This window comes from Nyctereutes procyonoides, unplaced genomic scaffold (genome assembly GCF_905146905.1).
Source record: "Nyctereutes procyonoides isolate TBG_1078 unplaced genomic scaffold, NYPRO_anot_genome, whole genome shotgun sequence".
Lineage (NCBI taxonomy): Eukaryota > Metazoa > Chordata > Mammalia > Carnivora > Canidae > Nyctereutes > Nyctereutes procyonoides.
The window spans coordinates 19,445,007-19,462,610 of record NW_026575146.1 but is presented as its reverse complement, the minus strand read 5'-3'; the positions used below and the strand labels follow the sequence as shown (position 1 = coordinate 19,462,610).

The following is a 17,604-nucleotide window of genomic DNA, read 5'->3' as shown; positions in this document are numbered from 1 at the left end:
TTGATTAACTCTAATTCTGCTCCTTGGGAGTAACTCTCTTATCCATTTTTCCCTGTCCTGAGGAGGTCCATCATAGTTGGATAGAACTGAGCAAACATTATTTAAAAATCTACAGCATATCACATACTTTTAAGTGACAAGAAGAACATAGTCAATGGGGATGGGAAGTTTTATCTTTAAATATGATGGCTTGATAGTTTCAGGTAGCATTTGATTAAAGACCTAGAGGAACTGAAAGAGCTAGAACCAGAGGCAAAATGAGGCCAGGGAAGAGCATTCTCGAAGAGGAGCCAGCTCCATAGTGGGTTGAAGTACAGCAATGAATCCTATGTTCCTGGAACAGAAAGAATGAGGACAAAGAGTCATAAGAAGTAAAGTCCCAGAAGCAAGAAGGGGATGTATCTTTGTGAGCCCATACTTACTACCGCATGGACTTTGGATCTTCTTTCGAGTGAGATGGGAATGCTTTGGGAAGTTTGGAGTAAAAGAAAAACATGACTACGTTTGTTACACTCCACTACGTGCTGGATGGAGATGGAAAGCAGAAGCAAAAGCAGCTGAAACAATCTGACATGGTCCAGGGTGGTCACCAACAAGCTGCCTTGGGCACTAATCCATCTGGCACCAATGTGCTTTACAATAAGGATTTGGAATGTCTGATCATCAAGTTGCTTTCCAATGCTGAGTTTCAGTGAATAACCACACCTTTGGCTATACAGTGATTCATACAACTTTTTTTTTTCAACTTGCAGATGAGTTTATGAAGATGGTTAGCAGACAAAAACCTAAAAGAATTGCTTAAACAGATGTGCACTGAATCCATGTAATGGCATATATTCCAAAAGAGGTCTCAGACATCATTTCCTTTGTTTATTGAATACCCTCATTTCACTTTTTCACACGAGAAAAGTGATCCCTGGGGTAGTTTTGATTGTGGCGCAGCTGAGAAGTGCGAGTGCTAATCTTAGAAATAAGTTTTCCTAGTTAATTGAATTGCTAGAAGTAAGACAGATAGCTGCAGATAGAGATTGCAATGAATATTTTGTCACTTTTTAGTGTTTATTTTTCCTGGTTGAAAAATTAAAAAAAATAATTTAGGTATAGTAAAATTCTCCCTTTTAGTGTAGGGCTCAGTAAGTTTTGACAAATGTATATAGGCTTGCAATTACGACCACAATAAAGATTTTGTACAGTTTCATCACCCTGAAACATTTTCCTGTTCCCTCTTGTGGTGAGTCCTTCCCCCAGCCCACAGTCCTGGGCAGTCACTGATCTGTTTTCTAGCTCTATAATTTGCCTTTGCAAGAATATAATATAAATGGAATAATGCAGTATGTAACTTGTGGGTTTGTCTCTTTTTCTTTCTAGCTTATAAGTTTTTGCTGTTTTAAGATCCATGTGTGTAAGTTTTTTTTTTTTTTTAATAAACACCTTTTCTTGGAGCAGTTTCTTTTTAATGCTTCAACTTTTGATTTAAATTCTAGTTAGTTAACGTGTAATATAATCTTGGTTTCAGGAGTAGAATTCAGTGTTTCATCGCGTACCTACGACATGTGGTGCTCATCACAAGTACCCTCCTTAATGCCCATCCCCCATCCAGCCCATCCCCCACCCACCTCACTCCATCAACCCTCAGTTCCTTGTTTATAGTCAAGAGTCTCTCTTCCAGTTTGCTTCCCTCTCTTTCTTTTTTTTTTCTTTCCCCTATGTTCATTAATTTTGTTTCTTAAGTTCCACATATGAATGAAATCACACGGTATTTGTCTTTCTCTGACTTATTTCACTTAGCATAATAATCTCTAGCTCCGTCCATATCATTGCTCTTTTAGAGCAGCTATATTATTTTTATTTTATTTTTTAACAAACAAAAGTGAATTTATTTACAAAGATTACAATAATAACAGATAGTACAAATTGAGACAATTTCCTCCGTTATTGTGACAGAAGCTACCAGCTTTCACTTTCAAATAAGAGTTTTGTTATTTTGAGATATTATATACATTCAGTGATCCACTGCACTTATTTTAAATGCTTTTCTGAATAATTCCAGGGGCTGATTAGTGATATGTACATGGGTCATTTCCTTCAACTTTTATTTCCAGAACTACTAAGTACAAGTCCAACTTAACTGGAATAACAGAGTAAAGAGGCACTGAAATGATTTTTTTTTCCTCAACAGTAGATTTTGATTATTCTTTAAATATTCACTTAGTGGTTTAGAATTGAAATCATGATTTTTGGCTTTAAAAAGGAAGCCCAGTGATTTTTAGTGGGCTACACAATTCCACTGTAGCCAGTATTACTTGGCTATTTTTTTACAGGCTTGCAATTGTTTAAGAAACAGAATTTTATAATATTCAATTCTGTTTTGTTTGTTTTTTAGAGAGGGAGAGAGGTGGGGGGAGACGCAGAGGGAGAGAGAGAATCTTAAGCAGACTGCATGCCCAGCGTGAAGCCTAAACGGGGCTTGATCTCATGACCCTGAGATCATGACCCAAGCCAAAATCAAAAGTCCAGTGTTTAACCCATTGAGCCATCCAGGTACCCTCCCCTCCCGCCCATGGTATTTAAGTCTGTATGAATTTTGTCTCTTGTTTTTTGATCAGAGTCACTACTACTGCTTGATGAATCTGTTGACATAGTCTACATCTTCTTCATTTTCTTTATTATGTCCCAGAAGTATCAACAAACAGTGACTTCTGTGATTTGGTGGTAGCATATTCATTGGCATGGCATTTGACTGCCATGGGCATTGTGGAGCAAGGACATCTGGCAATCTCCTTGCAGCAAGTAAATCCCCTGGTAAATGACCATTAACACCGTTAGTGGGAGGATTGTTCATTTGACCCACTAATCTACTTCTCATCTCAATTCAGTTGGATATGGTCCCCTGGAACCCAGGTCAGTGGGGGCACACACAGGGTTACTTGCACTAATCCTATGTGCACACTTTATTATTTCTTCGGAGGAGATGGCTGCTTTTCTTGCTTTTTGTATTGATTTGAGTTTTCTTTTGCTTGGTAAACAACTGTAGCCAGTAGTTGCTCTACTTCTTTTAGCTATTTCTATAGTTGCTGAACATCACTGTCTCTCTTCTCTACCTTCTTTTCTACAACTTGCATTTAATGATGGATTTTTCCCTGATTAAGTGCCAATTTCATCAGTTCTTGAAATTCCACATCTCTGTGAATTAATAACTCCAGGACCTGGTTTTCTTCTCCAGGTGGTAACAACTTTTGGTTTCCTGAAATTGCTAAGATTTCTCTAAGTTCTCTCAACAAGACTTCCAGCCACCTCTTGGCAACTCCTTCTCCTTGTCTCCACTCAAAAACCACTGCCATGCTCCCCACAGGCCCACAGCTGGAGACTTAGAGCAGTTTTAAATTACCTAAAAAAAAACTGAGTGGAAGGGACAGGGAATCCCCATGTAACCCCCATGTAACCCCAGCCCCCCCCCCAACATGCACAGCCTCTTCCACTGTCAACATCCAACACCACAGTGCTACATTTGTTATGATCAATAGACCTACATTGACACATCATTATCCCCTAAAATCCATAATTTACCTTATGGCTCACTCTTGGTGTTGTACATTCTGTGAGTTTGGACTCATGTATGATAGCATGTATCCATCATGATAATATCATATAGAACGTTTTCACTGCCCTAAAAGTCATCTATGTTCTGACCATTCCCTCCTCTCCTCTCTCCCAACCCTGGGTAGCCACTGATCTTTATATTGTTTCCATAATTTTGCCTTCTCCACAGAGTCATATAGTTGGAGTTCCAAGGTAGAAAACCTTTTCAGGTTGGCTTCTGTCACTTAGTAATACCTATTTAAGGTTCCTCCATGTCTTTTCATGTCTTGATACCTCATCTTTTTTTTTTTTTAAGATTTTATTTTTTATTTATTCACAACAGACAGAGAGGCAGAGACAAAGGCAGAGGGAGAAACAGGCTGCCTGTAGGCTTCCTGTGGGGAGCCTGATGCAGACTTGATCCCAGAACCCCAGGATTATGCCCTAAGCCAAAGACTGAGCCACCCAGGCATCCTGATATCTCATATCTTTTTATTGCTTAATAATATTACACTGTTTGGATGTACCACAGTTTGTTTATCAATTTACCTCATGAGGAACATCTTGGTTGCTTTTATTTTTTTATTTTTTTTAATTTTTATTTATTTATGATAGAGAGAGAGAGAGAGAGAGAGAGAGAGAGAGGCAGAGACACAGGCAGAGGGAGAAGCAGGCTCCATGCACCGGGAGCCCGATGTGGGATTCGATCCCGAGTCTCTTAATTTTTTTTTATTTTTTTTATTTATTTATGATAGTCACAGAGAGAGAAAGAGAGAGAGGCAGAGACATAGGCAGAGGGAGAAGCAGGCTCCATGCACCGGGAGCCCGATGTGGGATTCGATCCCGGGTCTCCAGGATCGCGCCCCGGGCCAAAGGCAGGCGCCAAACAGCGGCGCCACCCAGGGATCCCCTCTTGGTTGCTTTTAAATGGCAATTATGAATAAAGCTGCTATAAATATTCATAGGGAGATTTTTGTGTGGATATATGTTTTTAACTCATTTGGGGAAATATCAAAAGCATGATTATTGGATCATATAGTAATAATGTACTTTGTTTAGTAAAAAATTGGCAATCTGTTTTCCAAAGTGACTGTGTTATTTTGTATTTTCACTAACAATGAACCACAGTTCCCATTGTTCCATTCTCATCAGCATTTGGTGTTTTGAGTGTTTTGAATTTGGTCATTCTAATAGGTATGGAAAGGTATCTCACTGCTGTTTTAAATTTGCAATTTCTGAATGACCGTGGATGTAAACATCTATCTGTTCATAAACTTTTGTATATTAACCTTGTATCCTGTAACCTTGTTATAATTACTTATCAGTTCTAGAATTTCTTTTCTTTCTTTTTTTTTTTTTTTTGGTTGATTCTTCTGGATTTTTTATATAGGTAATTATATTATCTGGGAACAAAGATATTTTTATTCATTCCTTCTCAATCTGTCTACCTTTTATTTCATTTCCTTGTCTTCTTGCATCATCAAGGACTTCCAGTATGATGCTGAAAAGGAGTGGGGAGAGGGGCCATCCTTGCACCTGATATTAGTGGGAAAGCTTCAACTTTCACACCATTAAATATGACTGTAGCTTTTCTGTAGATGTTCCTATCTATTTGAAGAAGTTCCCTTTTACTCTTAGTTTGCTAAGGGGTTTTGCTTTGTTTTGTTTGTTTTCAATTTTTTTTATGACTGGGTTTTGGATTTTGTCAAATGCTTTTCCTGCATCTACAGATATGATTCTGTGATTTTCTTCTTTCTCAGCTTGTTGATGTTATGACTTACATTAATTTTGAGATGTTAAAACAAACTTGCATACTTGGGATAAATCCCATTTGGCTGTGGTGTATAATTGTTTTTAGACATTGTAGGATTTGTTTTTCTATATTTGTTTGAGGATTTTGCATCTATGTTCATGAGAGATGTTAGTCTGCAGCTTTCTTTTCTTATAATGTTTCTGTCTGATTTTCTTATCAGAGTAATGTTGGCTTTAGAGAGTGAGCTAAGGATAGTCCTCTGCTTCTATCTTCTGGAAAAGACTGTAGAGACTTGGTATAATTTCCTTCTTAAATGTGTGGTAGAATTTGCTAGTGAATCCACACTAGCAAATTCAGTGTATTCACTAAATACACTGGGCCTAGTGCATCAGTGTATTTTGTAACACTTGTTCAAATAGTCTATTTATTCTTGTGTGAGTTTTGGCAGATTTTGTTGTGCAAGGAATTACTCTATTTCATTTGTGTTATCAAACTTGTGGGTTTAGAGGGGGTTTATAACATTCCTTTTCTATCCTTTTCATGTCCATATGATTTGTATTGATGCATTTCCTTTCATTTCTGAGATTAGCAATTATGTTTTTTAATCTTTTTCTTTTCTTAGCTAGCTGGCTTATCAATTTTATGATCTTTTCAAAAACTGAGTTTTGGGTCTTGTTAATTTTCTCTGTTAATTTCCTATTTTCAATTTTATTGATTTCTGCTCTAATTTTTAGTATTTCTTATGCTTACATTGGATTTAATTTGCTTTTTTATTTTCTCAAGTTGCTAAGGTGAAAGCTTAGAATTTTGATTATAGATCTTCCTTCTTTTCAAATATATGCATTTAATAGCTCAATCTTCCCTCCACTGCTTCTTTGAAGTTGTATTTTTGCTTTCATTTAGTTAAAAAATGTTCTACCCTTACTTCAGATTTCTTCTTTAACCCACATGTTGTGTTGTTTAATCTCCATGTATTTGGGGATTTTCTTTCTCTGATTGATTTCTAGTTTAATTCTAATGTGATCTGATAGCATATGTAGTATGATTTTTATCCTTGTATGTTTTATGGCCCAGAATTTGGTCTGTCTTAGTGAATGTCCCAGTGAGGTGGAGTAGAATGCTGATGATGTTGGATGAAGTAGTCTATAGCTCTCAAATGTATCCAGTTGACCAATGGTGTTGTCGAGTTCAACTCTGTCCTTACTGACCTTCTGCTGCTGAATCAGTCTATATCTGATAGAGCAGAGTTCAAGCCTCATGTGTAATATAGTATAGTCATCTCTTTCTCATTGCAGTTTTATCAATTTTTGACTCACATGTTTTTATAGTGACATTTTAAGGATTTTATATTTTTGGAGGATTATTTTAAGGATTTTAAGGATTATTATATTTTTGGAGGATATAATGACTCCTTTATCATTATGTAATACCCCTCTTCATTCATGATAACCTTGCTGTGAAGTTTGCTCTGTATAAAATTAACATATCTGCTCCTGCTTTCTTTTGATTAGGGTCTGCATGGTATCTGTCTCCAACCGTTTACTTTTCATCTATATATGTTTATATTTAAAGTGGATTTCTTGTAGACAGTATATATTTGGGTCTTATTTTTTTGATCCAGTCTGATGATCTCTGTATTTTAGTTGATGTAGTTAGACCATTGATGTTTAAAGTGATCTTTGGTATAGCTGGATTAATATCTACCACATTTGTTACTGTTTTCCATTCTTTGTCCTTTTTCTTTGTTACCATCTTTGTCTTCCACTTTATTTTGCCTTTTGTGATTTTAATTCTGCATTTTATATGATTAGCTTCCCCCCCTTTCTTAGCAATTATATTTCTATTGTAACTGTTGTTAGTGATTGCTCTAACTTTGCATATATATTTACAACTAACACAAATCTGCTTTTGAAGAACACTAAACTGCTGTGGGGTAGTGAAAATACCTTACAAGAACCAAGTACTCCTAATATGTCCCTCTCAGTGCAATATCAGTTTTACCTAGCTGCTTTAAAGGAATCCATTTTCACTTCATGTAAAATAAGAAGAAAACAAATAGAAAGGTTATAAAATGTTGATGCAACCTTATTTTGTCTCTAAATATTTTACTTGTAGACTAAAAGAACTGGACTATGGATTGTAATTTTTTATACTTTTCCCCCCGCCTTGGCTCAGAGATATTAGTGGGCAATGATTTTGAAAATTCTTTTCTTAAATATTCTTAACCACTCAGTACTGATAAATGTGAATAAAGGCTCACTGATATTTTTCCTTGAATTCACTAAAATGTTTAAATTTATTAAAAATTCCCAGGAGACCTATTTGTTTTCTGAATAAAAATTTAGAGAATTCAGGCACATCTTGGAATGCTATCAATTGAACTAGGCAAAGTTTGGTTTTAAGGTAGCTTCACTTTTTTCGACTTCCTGTATTAAAATAGTAACCAGATAATGTGCTACATAACTCCTAGGGGTGTTATTCAAAGAGACTACAAAATGCACGGTACATTATGTGGTAGCCTTTTGTGGGAAATAACAAGTGTGTATGCACTGAGAAGGTGTTCCATTAATTCTGTCTTCCCCTTAACCACAGTCATTGTTGTGAGGGTAAAAAGGAAGAGAAAGTGTTGGAAAATCATTGTGGATTGTGTTCTATCTGTGTGCATTGGAATCCTACAAAAAGACAGAATGTTTCACTAAATAAGTTTGGAGTTCATCTTCAATCTTTTATTTATTTCTCTCATCTTTTCCAGGCAATCTTTAGGAAGATGAATGGTGTTGATTTAATTATCTTTTAAGCTGCTCTAGACCATAACTGCATGCATCCTTATTTCTGTGAGTGAATGATTGAACAGTTCTATTACTGAAACTATTAGATTTGGAGAGTTTATTGATTTGAAGTCTTGGAACAAGAATGGTCAATACACTGGTTTGGTATTTTAGCTCATTTAGATTCAAAAATTCCTAGAGATAGTGGAGACTGAGCTTCTGCTTTTGAATTAAAGATTACAATGGCTCAGCAATTTCAAAAAGCCTGAGCTTTCTCTTCATGGGCTTCAGAAGATAATGTTAGAAGATCAATCTGTGCATGTGATTACAAACACACATCAGCCTTTGACATCAACTCTGTGAAATGAGTATGTCTAGCCTGATATAATCTGGGTCTTGAGAAATGGTGCTTTATGGTAATTGATTCCTTTACTTGAATCATCTTGGTAATATTTTACTCGGCCTAATAAAATTGGTGTATTCTCTGGTTAGATTTAAAATTGATCACCCAGACATCATTAGTAGAAAGAATTGATGAATTTTTTAAAAAATCAATCAACACTTATTGAATTTCTACAAGAAGCAGGGAACTATTGTAGGGATCATCTGGCTTTTGCTGAAAATCAGGTTATATTTACAAATTATTTTGAAAGATTTAAAGTAGAATTAAATTTGAATTGCTTATTCTAATCCAAAATGGAAATGACTTTCGGCTTGGCAGCACCAGACTCCTGGCCCTTGTTTTTAGGAAATGTACCAAGTCAAACCAACTGGAGATGGGACAGAACAGAATGCGGTGTTGGAGAAGGCCCAAGTAGAATGAATGCTACCAGTCTTTAATTTATGAAGCTTTGACGGTCTGAATTTCTCTAAGCCTGGGAGAAATTTTAGCCATTTTCACACTGCCTCCATGCCAGTAGGCTGTAGGGGTCCAGCTGGCAGACTCAAATGTTTAGGTTGTTGGTGTATAAGCCTTCAGGTCCATAATGACTTCAGAGACCACCTTGGGAGCTGGTTAAGAATAAAACTGCAACCTGCAGACCTGTTTTGGTGGACAGATAACCTAAAAAAGACATGGAGGAGTCATTAGGACCTCTGTGTTGGTGCCAGCCATTTTCAATAATTCAGGAAACTCTTAATTATATAGGGAAGGATTTGAGCTTTTTATCAGAAATTTAAACCTCTCCAGGAAAACATGATTGTTTCATTTACAATAAGTATCCTTGAGAGGAGGTTGCAAGTAGGGATTTGCCTCACAAAACTGTGGTTTTGTCTAGGAAAATAAGTTACCTGAAGATGAAGGCAACAATTTCTGTACCTGCTATTGACTCAAGGCTTTATGGTTGATAAAATTAGTCATTTCTGATCCCAAATGTTGCCTTTGAGTACGTGGTGAGTAGGGCCCGCATCAGGAGACAAATGTGAGAGCCAACGTTATTTCTTTGATGTGTCTATGTAAGGAAATCTGGAGGAAGATGTGAAGGGGTTTTTTAGGGCAGAGGAAAAAATGACTCAAATGGAGGCTCAGTAGCTCTTGGCTGTCATATCAAGATCTCTTATTTCCTTGTTTCTCAAGCCGATTTACCCAGACCTACATTATTTGATGTGTCCAGTTTCTTCCCCAACGTGATTTTTCAGAGCTGAGTTCACTGTTTTTGAGATGATCTCAAAATGTGATATTCTCTTAACAGTGACCTGACATTCTTAATAGCAAAGAATCGAGAGAGGGGGAGAGAGAGAGAGAGGGAGATCCTCTGCTGACCTTGGTGGTATTTGTTTCTTGTGAGAAAACTGGAGAAGTAGATGTCTAGTAGTGGGATGGGGCAGCAGTAATTTCATCTGCAGTGCCGGTGTTATACAGAATGCAAGATAACCAAAGCCATCGGAGACAGGTGCGTGTTGGTTTAACTCTGTTACCGGTTCTAGTTCCCTCTTTGTTTACTCCCAGAGTGACAGGATATATCAATTCTTAAGCAAATGCTTTCTTAGGAAAAATGTATTTTGTTTAAATACATATTTAAGACTTCATAAACAGTGGCATAAAATCTGCTAACTTTGGATTTCTAAACAATTGTTTGCAGATTGAGTAGAAGCTCATTTGTCAGGATCTTTTTTGATAGTATAAATAAGTGCTTTTACTAATAGAATGCATGAAATATGATTATAAATGTTAGTACCGCCAGGGAGGCCTACCCATACGACTGCTTAGGGATGCTGCTAAGATAGGCATGTTGCACCCAACACAGTTCAGAACCCATACTATATTGGAAAAATTTTTTTCCTGCGTGTAATTTGTGCAAGGATACTTTTTAATTAACAAGAATATAGACAAATAAAGGATATATGCAGACCTGTATGCATGAATATCTATCACGAATTCTATATACATATATATTTTTTTTACGAATTCTATATTTGTAAACATACTTATTTATTTATTTTGAGAAAGGGAAAGAGAGAGAGAGAGAGACTGAGAATAAATCTCAAGCAGACTCCACACTGAGCAAGGAGCCCAACATGGGGCTCTGTCCTACAACCCTGAAGTCATGACCTGAGCCAAAATCAAGAGTCATAGGCTCAACCACCTGAGCCACTCAGAAGTCCCCACTAATTCTATCTTTTGATGTAAAAACTAAAGAGTTTCGGGGATCCCTGGGTGGCGCAGCGGTTTGGTGCCTGCCTTTGGCCCAGGGCGTGATCCTGGAGACCCGGGATCGAATCCCATGTCGGGCTCCCGGTGCTTGGAGCCTGCTTCTCCCTCTGCCTATGTCTCTGTCTCTCTCTCTCTCTCTGTGACTATCATAAATAAATTTTAAAAAATAAAAAAAATAAAAAAAACTAAAGAGTTTGACAAGTAATATTGCTGTCAAGTGTTCAAATCTTTTTCTGTTGCATTCTAGATATCTATGCTTTGGGTTCTAGTTTTTTATTCTTCTACAGTTGCTTACTAGTTAAAAAATATCAGCCTTGTATAAAGATCTATGCTGGGACAAGTGTTTGGCGTAATTCTGAAGGTTTCAAGAACCTACATCCATTTTTAGTGGATTTCTGTCATCTTTTGCACTAATGGTTGTTGCATAGCCACATGGGAATATGTGTGTATAACATCAAGAAACTTATTACCTAAAAAAAGACAATAAATCCCAGTCTTTTGAGCAGGAAGAGGCTAAAATTTTTTGAGCCCACAGTCTGGACAAATTATGTTTTTTTCAGTCAATGTCTAAGTAGAAAAACAGAGGCCATGTTAGATATATTAAATGGAGAGAGATTTAACATAGGAAATCAATCACAAAAAGATTAGAAGGTCTGGAGAGGCAGAGTGGAGGGAAAGGTGTTTCACACATGTGAACAAAGTTACTGCCCATACCTGGAGAGCTGGTTGCCCCTCGGGTGCTATAGGAACCACGTATCTGCCCCTGAGCAGAAACCCCTTTGATGCAGTCCTGCTGGTGCTACATACCTCCCAGGGAAGTAACACTTCTAAACCAGCCAGGTTTAGTATAAATAAGTGCATTCTGGCCCTATGGATGGTACCTGTGGTAGTCAGAATTATAATGTGGTGCCTATCCTGTAGGAGACTCTCCTCTTCATTGTGGGTGGACCTGTGAACATGAAGGATGTCACACCCATGATAAGGTTACATCATATGACAAAGGTGAAGGGACATTTGCTTAAGTAATAAAAAGCCCTGATCAAGAGACTTTGAGTTAATCAAAAGCCCATGGGTGGGCCTGGCCTTATCAGGCGAGTCTTTTAAAGAGTTTGGGAGGCAGAGCCACTGTCTCCTATTGGCCCTGAAGAAGCAAGTCACCATGAGTCTTACAGACACAAGGAAATAAATTCTGCCAATAAATGTCATGAGCTTGGAAGAGCAGGGATCCTGAGTTTCAGAGGAGATCCCAATGCCAGCCCAAACTTTGATTGCAGACCTGTGAGAGCCTGAGCACAAGATCCAGTAAGCTGATCCACAAAATACTGTGATAGAACAAATGAGTATCATTTAAAGCTAAGTTTGTAGCAATCTGTTGTACAGCAATAAAAAACCAACAAGGCCCCATACATGGGTCGTTGGGTCAAAGAATTTATCACACCTTTGAGTGTAATTTTCTAAACTTGCATGGTATGTTTTCCAGTTGTTGCTCTGAGTCTTCAATAGGCCATTCCAATTGCTACAAGACAAATAGATTCCGGGTGTGGCAAAAGCAATGAATTCTGTGGATGGGAGCCCATTGCAACACTTTTCTTTCTGGGGAAAAAAATAGTGTGTGGGGGGGTCCTTGGTAGATGCAGTGTATCATGGAATACCATGGCAGTGAAGAGAGCATCCAGCAAGGCTGGAATGGTGGTTCTGGCAGAAGTACTTTGGGTGACAAAGGCATTTTCATACCCAGGTTAATTGCATACTCTGATAAGGCCAAACCTGAAGGAAGGCTTTGGTATAGCCATGCTGCCAGAAGGTAGCTGACTGCTCCTTCCAGGGGTGATGTCATGCTGGCGGCTCCGGTGGCCTCCACTATCAGCAGTTGGGCAATCAGCTGAGTCTCTAAACAGATGAGCTGTGGTGATGAGTCTCTAAACAGATAAGTCTAAGTTGTCAAAGTTCTACATTGCTCCCATTCCTCTCACCCTGGCCATTTTCTACTGTGCATCAGCAAACACTTGGGCTGATGAGGAGCTGTTGGAGAGATGAGGAAAATGAGTGGCATGCCCAGAACATCACTATGTCCACCTGATTTCTGAGGGCCTCCTCATCAGTGGGTGCACTTGGGTGAGTGTCCACACAAAGCCTTCATACATTATACCCACCCTGAGGGTCTATCTACCTGTCTTTTCCCCAGAGGTTCTGGTCATCAGTATTTCCATCTTTTATTCCAAATTCCTTCTCATTTGGCTAAAATGAGAGTTGTTAAGTTGTTCACTATGAGTCAGCATAGATCCATACATCTGGCCATCTTTCAGTCCTGGCAAATTGGAAACCCGATGTGCTCTTGGAAGTTCTTCCCACCGGGGGGATTTTCTTTTACAGCCACTCTCTGTGCCATTCTTGTGTGGGGCCATAATGTACAGTAGCATGACAGACCACAGAGAATCAAGGGCAAACCAGGCTCAGGTTCTTAATGTCCCTCTTAACTGACCATTGGGAGCCTCTGTGGGTCTCTGAATGGAGGTCAAATGAAAGTGGGCAATGAACAAGTAAAAGTGCCATCAAAGGATGAGCTCCCAGCTCACACAGCATATTCATGCCTTTAGGAGCCACCACTGCTTGCTCTCGGGCACACATCTATCTTCCCAAGGTGTCCATCTGTCACTCTGGGGGACAGTGCATCACTTACACCAGACCACGTTCTCTCCATGCTGTGCCCACCAAGAGTGGACATAGTGAATGTGCCTAGAACCATAATCTTCCCACCCAGTGTAGAGGGAGGGAGCTGGAACCCCAATATTCTCAAGTGAAGTGGGGTGAGTATGCTGGAACTCCAAAATTCCTCCTTTATGTAAAAAGAGGGAGCTGGAGCCCCAACATTCCCACTCCAACTACCAACATTAGTTATCGCTCTGGGTTCTCCTGCTGGGAGACCAGGAATTTCCCATTTCAGGCTCTTCTCACCCGGTCCTTCCTCCTCCTTCTCTTTCTCAAAGATGTCCTGCACTGTGATCTGAAGCTTGGCCACCTCTCTGGCTCTCTACCTTTCCCCCATCACGGGCTTTCCCCAGCAAACTGCCCCACTACCCATCCTCTCTCAGTTTCTGATTCCCAGAGAACGGCCACTGACACATTAGCTAGGGGAAATTAATTATAACTGTTATCCTAACTTTCCGTATCAATTAATACTGTTTTACTAACTCTCTGAGGGAGAGAAACCCATTAAAGAAACCCATTTAATGGTGCTTAAAAACTTCCATTTATTGTTTTCCCTTTGTTTTTGGTGTATTGTTATCTCTGCGTGGATTTCAGAGTAATTCCTGAGAAGTTTATTTAAGGCCTGGGTGCATAATCAGAGATTACAGAGGAGCTGGCTTGTGTTTAGGGGCAGCAGGCGAGGAAGCAGCTGTTGTGTTGTGTGGGCAGGGTATGGGGGCAGCAGGGTGTGGCCCCAGGCTTTGAGATGGCAATCCTACAGATAGCCTGTCTGTGGGGCAGAGAAACCCACAGCTAGCATTTGGGGAGCTTTTCAGGGAAAGGTTTTGAAGTCTCCATCGTTCAGTTATGGAGTTAATCTCCCTGTTTGCAACCTCTCTCCTCACCCCAGCCCTCTGCTGTATCTCGTTTCTCAAATCTCTATCCCCCCAGGTTGAGTTTTTCCAGAAAATAAGCTTCTAGCTTTGTGGATTGGAGTTTGTCAGCAGTGGTCTGTGTGGGACAGGGAGCCAGAAACCTGTCCCCTCTGGTGTGGAGACCCTGGTGGTCCTATGGCCTGCAGCCCACAAACCCCCCGCTCCCTCATCCCCTTTTCAGATGTTTCTGGGACTCCAAACCAGCTTCCAGCCCTTCCTCTCCTCAACACCTTTTATAGCTCAGTGAGTTACACCAACATAGTGTTCCCTGTCTAGGTGTCTCTGCTGTTTGGGTTAATGCCTCTTTTATTTTGCTGCCATGGTATCTGCAAAGTTTGGGACAGAAGGGGGCATCCATGTGTGTTCCATCCACTACTCGAAAACTGGAAGCCTGATGTTTAGTGTCCATCAGTGATTTTTGGTATTTTTCCCCTCCTTCTCCTCATGGCTAATGAACTGTTTCTGTGCATTTACATCACGCACGGTACTGTACTCTAGAGAGCTGCTCATCTTGTACACCCCATTAAATTGTTCCTGAGATGATCAGGGGCCAGATTTTGTGATTTTAACTCTGCATTGTGTCTTCACCTAGTAGAGGAATAATAACAACAAAATTGTGAAGAAAGAAAGATAGCACGGTTGGGTAAATCTGAGGATATGTTGCAATTTTCTCGAGAAGATTTATCATTCAAATCAAGAGCTTACATTCGTATATGTTAATCATTATACTTGTGTGATATACATGAGCACAATGTGTGTGTGTGTGTGCGTGTGCGCGTGCGTGTGAGAAAGAAAGCAAAATGCAGGATATATTCCAGTGATATTCTGATTTATTCTGACTCACGAAAACTGCCTTTGATTTTAAAGCCATGTAGTCACTTATATAGATCATATGCATGCATAATATTATACTTGAATATTTGAATATGACTTCATCAGAAGTTCATAAAGTTTAAAGTTTAATTTAAGAGTGCTGGGAATGGGAGTGTTTCCTATGAATAAAATTTCATGTTTTTAAATCTTAAATGGGCATTGGGAACTTTCTTTCATTGAACAGAGATAATAATTTTCAATCTACTTTTAGTGAGAGGTTTTCTCTTCTTCTTTTCCTCCAGAACAATGTCGCTGTAATTCTACAAATAGAAATATCTTATAAAATATCTCTTACTGGAGATAATTTGAAATTCTCCTTTTAAATAAGCGCAGGTTATTCGGTCAGTATTTTTACCTGACTTGATTTTTCAAACTTCATACTGTAGATCTATTGATAATCTGGTCATCTATAGTACATATTCCTAAATTTGGACTACCCTAAATATTATACAGAACTTAATATTTTTTGCAAGAGTAAAATTTTCAGTTTGTTATATATTAACCTATTTGAGAGTGTTCGGAATGCAGAAATACTCAACCTCTCTCTGATGCTTATGCTGTGGGACATATTTCCATAATCTCAGTACCAGAGGTACAATTTAAACTTGCATAGAGGTTAATATTATAGGGCTCTTGGGCCGTGAAGCTGACAGCTTCTCCCACACTTGAATTCTGATTTTTCTTCAGGAGGACCCTACATTTTCATTAACAGTTGATGCATATTTTACAGATGTAAGTGAGCTGCCTCGGGCAGCTGCAGAGAAAAATGGTTCTTTTCTGATTTCATCTTGTCTTCCTGTTCATTTCTGCAAAGTTTCCCATTTAGTCTAGACATAATTCTGCTATAGAGCAACGCAAGTGCAAAGTGAAGTCCAGCAGTCATGTTCGGTCTCTAAGACACCAGAGAAACCCTGTATCGGATTGGCTGAAAGTTTTTAGAGAAAATAAATCCTCGGCTGAGTTATTTTGCCAGCCGAATTCCTTAGAGGGCAACAAAAACTATAATTAAACATAAAAATGAGGAGCAATTTAAATAGCACTGTATGTAATCTTGCACAGTTACACTGTACTTACATTCCTATTCTTAGGCCCTGCCCTTTGTTGACAAAATATTTTATCTGAGTATGGCAAACAGACAATGTTGCATTACTTTCAGGTGTACAACATGGTGAGTCAACTTCTGTACACTATGATGTGCCATGCTAGCCCAAGTGTAGACGGTGACCATCTGTCACCGTACCACAGGATTACAAGATGATTGACTGTATTCCTTATGCTATGCCTTGTATTCCCATGACTCACTCATCTCATAAATAGAAGCTTATATCTTCCCACTTCTCTTCACCCGTTTTGCCCATTTCCCTCACCTCCCCTCTCCTTTGGCAACCATCAGTTTCTTTGTATTTATAAGCCTGACTGTGCTTTCTGTTCATTTATTTATTAATTTGTTTTCTTTTTTCTTTTTCTTTAGATTTCATGTATAAGTGAAATCAGATAGTATTTGTCTTTCTCGATGTGACTTATCTGGCTTAGCATACCTCTAGCTCCATCCATGTGTTGCAAATGGCAAGATCTCACCGTTTTTTATGGCAGCGTATTATATAATATATACCACATCTTCCTTCTCCATTTACCTGTTGGTGAACATTGTAAATAATATTGCAAGAAACATATGGATGTGTATCTCTTTCCAAATTAGTGTTTTCATTTCATTTGGGTAACTACCCAGTGGTGGAATTATTGGATCATATGGTATTTTAATTTTTAATTTTTTTTTGAAGATCCTTCATGCTGTTTCCCACAGTGGCTGTACCAATTTACATTTCCACCAACAGTGCACAAGAGTTTCTGTTTCTCCACATCCTTGCCACCGCTTGTTATTACTTGTATTTCTGATTTTAGTCATTCTAAGAGGTGTCAGGTGATATCTCATTGTGGTTTTGATTTGCATTTTCCTGATAAGTGATGTTAAGCATATTTTTATGTGTCTGTTGGCCATCTGGATGTCTTCTTTGGAAAAATGTCTCTTAGATCCTCTGCCAATTTTTTAATTGGATTATTTGTGGGGTTTTTTGGGGGGGTGTTGAGTTATATACGTTCTTTATATATTTTGGGTATTAATTCCTTACCAGCTATATCATTTGCAAATATCTTCTCCATTTGGTAGACTGCCTTTCTGTTTTGTTGATTATTTCCTTCACGGTGCAAAAGGTTTTTATTTTGATGTATTTCCATTAACTTTCTTTTGCTTTTGTTTCCATTACTTTAAGAAGCATATCTAGAAAAATATTACTGATTCCAATGTCAGAAATTACTGCCTGTGCTCCCTTCTAGGATTTTTAAGATTTCATGTCT

At 38.5% G+C, this 17,604-nt stretch overlaps 1 pseudogene; it reads right to left on the bottom strand.

Moving 5' to 3' along the window:
- Positions 1-240: 240 nt before the first annotated feature.
- On the bottom strand, positions 241-3,341 carry LOC129499824 (mediator of RNA polymerase II transcription subunit 4-like; annotated as a pseudogene).
- Positions 3,342-17,604: the final 14,263 nt, after the last annotated feature.